This window comes from Elephantulus edwardii, unplaced genomic scaffold (genome assembly GCF_000299155.1).
Source record: "Elephantulus edwardii isolate Elephantulus edwardi_28Jun2011 unplaced genomic scaffold, EleEdw1.0 scaffold00009, whole genome shotgun sequence".
Taxonomy (NCBI): domain Eukaryota; kingdom Metazoa; phylum Chordata; class Mammalia; order Macroscelidea; family Macroscelididae; genus Elephantulus; species Elephantulus edwardii.
Genome location: NW_006399759.1, coordinates 28,345,310 through 28,348,773, shown reverse-complemented (window position 1 = coordinate 28,348,773; position 3,464 = coordinate 28,345,310).

Below are 3,464 nucleotides of genomic sequence, written 5' to 3'. Positions count from 1 at the left end.
ATAGATGAGACTGAGGATGAGACTACAGAAAGGGATAAATAACAGAAATGTGAATGTAAACTTTTGGTGGTAATATCCATTATCTTGTTCATGGTGGTCGTGTCCCATGTGTATACATATGCCAAAGCTCACTATATTTTATATTGTAGTTTATTTTATAGCACTTATATATCAGCAGCCATTTAAACAAAAACTTACAATGTTACTCTTACTATGTGTTCTCATGAAAGCATTCTATTTCTTTTCAATCAAATCCTCTGGACACAGAGAACCAGTCATGGCAAAAAGACATTCTCCAAGTTGTCCTTGACACTAAGTGATCAGTGATCAAGATTCACCCTTTGATTCCCAGATCATGTGCTCTCTCTAATATGGAAACTATACCACATCATAATTTCTAATTTCGCTATATAGTATCCAGGAGAATTATCTTTCATCTTTATTGGCTATCATCTCCAGGATGGTACCTCAGTAACATTTTTAAGAGACTTTTCTTGATTTATCTTACACATAGCTTCTGGAAGATGTGATATAAAATAGAAAGAGTGAACTCTAAGATCAGGTGCCCATCACTTTACTCACATTGCTGCAAAGTTGCTGACTTTTTCCAGTGTATTTTCCAGTATTGTGTAGAATCATATGTGTATTAAGTCAACAGTCTTGGCACCAGCAGCCAGGAAATTAACAGGCGCATTGCCATGGCAAAGTCTGCTGTTAGGGACCTCTCCAAAGTACTGAAGAGCAATGGTGTCTCTCTGGAGACTAAGGTGCGTCTGACACAGGCCATGGTCTTCGTAATCACCTGTTATGCATCAGAGAGTTGGACAATGACCAAGGAGGATAGAAGGAGAATTGATGCCTTTGAGCTGTGGTGCTGGAGAAGAGTATTGAGAATACATGGACTGCTAGGAAAACAAACAGATTTGTCCTGGAAAGGGTTAAACTGGGTGGCTCCTTGGAGGCAAGGATTCTGAGGCTCCGTCTAACATTCTCTGGACATGTTGTGAGGAGAGACCGGTCCTTGGAGAAGGACATCATGCTTGGGAGGGTGAAGGGACAGCGCAGGAGGGGAAGGCCCTCTATGAGGTGGATTCAGTGACTGGGATTATCGGTATGGGAGTGTCAGAGACAGTGCGATTAGCACAGGACAGAGCAGAGTTTAGGGCTGTTGTACATAGGGTCACTATGAGTTGCAAGCGATTCGACGGCACATAACAACAACAACAGTTCTAGCTAAGGTATTGTGGAAGGAAAGGCCACTGCATAGTCAAACCATATTTTAATGTTTTTTCTATTGTTGTTAGGTGCCATCGAGTTGAGTATGACTCATAGTGACTCTATAAACAACAGATCTAAACCCTGCCCTATCCTGTGCCAAACTCATCTCTGACACGTTTTAATCCATTGCTGTAGAAACTGTGTCAATCTACCTGGTCGAGGATCATTCTCTCTTTCCCTAACCCTCCACTTTTCCAAGCACACATTCTTGTCCAATGAATAGCCTCTCTACCTGCATGCCCAAAGTATATATGAGACAAAGCTTTATCATCTTTGCTTCCAAGGCACTCTGGCTGCATTTTCTAAAGACCTTTCTAATTTTTGGCAGTCTGTGGAATATTCAATATTCTTACCCAATAAATACCACAGCACAAGGTTATCAATAATTCTTCTGTCATCCTTATTCATTGTCTAGCTCTTCATGCATGAATCAGATGCACTTTAGTCCTCAAAGTGACATCATTTGTCCTCAATAATCTGGAGACATCCTTTAATGCATACTTTATAGTGCAGAGTATCTCCTAATATCTTGACTGTTATTATAAGGATATTGATTGTGGATAAATCCAAGCAACATGAAGTAATTGACAGTGTCAATTTTTTTAATCCATCTATTATGATGTTACATATAGGTCTAGTGGTAAAAATTTTTGTTTTCTTGATATTGACATACAATCCATATTGAAGAATGTAGTCTTTGATCTTCTGTAGTAAGCATTTCAAGTATTCTTCATTTTCAGCAATTAAGGTTGTGTCATCTGCAAAATGTAGATTATTGATGATTCCTCTTCCAATCTGGATGTTAAATTCTTTTTCATATATTCCAACTCCTTAAATAATTTGCTCTGCATACAGATTACATAGATTATAGAGATAAGATACAAAACTGACACACAGCTTATTAACATATTGGTGGTTGTTGTTGCGTCCCATTGAGTCATAATTGACACATAATTGATCCTTTAGAGGGTTTTCAGTGGCAACTAATTAGACAGGAGGAGACTGGCCATCCTTCTCCCATGGACGAGTTTCATGCCTTCAGGACTGAAGCACAGTTTATTAGCATTAGGCCACCAGATTAATGTTAATAAAAATAAATCACTACATTTTCAGTTCTGAAGAAAGCAAAAGATAGTCAGTTTGCTACTTCCTGGCTAGTTGGTTTCCTTAAACTGTAACATGCATCAAAGGACAAATGTTGATCTCTGCTGGCAACAGGTACATTCAGTAATAGGTCATCATTGGTTAGTGGAGAAACCCCACTGTGCTGGTGGCTTTATGAATATCCTCAATTTCTGCTACTCTAACCACCATGCTATTACAATAACACACAGGCTATTTAATCTTACCTAATGTGTCATTCTGATCATGTGGTTGTTTAAAACTTTTCCTTTACTCTGAAGGAGGACAATATGTTATAACAAAATTTTACATTTTATGCATACTCATATCCACTCAGAGAACTGCCAGATGTGCAGGCTGGATTTAGGAGAGGTCGTGGTACTAGGGATATTATAGCTAATGTTAGATGGATAGTGGCAGAAAGCAGAGAATACTGGAAAAATGTGTATCTGTTCTTCATTGACTATGTAAAGGCTTTTGACCATGTCGATCACAAGAAGCTGTGGCTGACTCCCAGAACATGTGATTGTGCTAATTCGAAACCTATACTTGGACCAAGAGGCAGTTGTCAGAACAGAGCAGGGAGACACTACATGGTTCAAAATCAGGAAGGGGGTCTGTCAGGGATGTATTTTGTCTCCATACCTTTTCAATCTGTATGCAGAAAAGATCATCTGAGATGCTGGGCTGTACAAGGAGGAATGTGGCATCAGGATTGGTGGAAGAATCATCAACAAGCTGCATTATGCAGATGACACAACCCTGCTTGCTGAACCTGAGGAGGACCTATGGCGCTTTCTGCAGAAGGTCAAGGACTGCAGTCTTCAATATGGATTGAAGTTCAACATCAAGAAAACAAAGATGCTCACCACTGGGCCAACTGACAGCATCAGTATGGATGGTGAAGAGACTGAGATAGTTAACAGTTTTAGATTACTTGGTTCCACAGTCACCACTCTTGTTAACAGCAGCCAGGAAATCAGGAGATTAATTGCATTGGGAAAGTCAGCTGTGAGGGACTGCTCAAGAGTACTGAAGAGCAACGATGTCAGGCTGGAGACTAA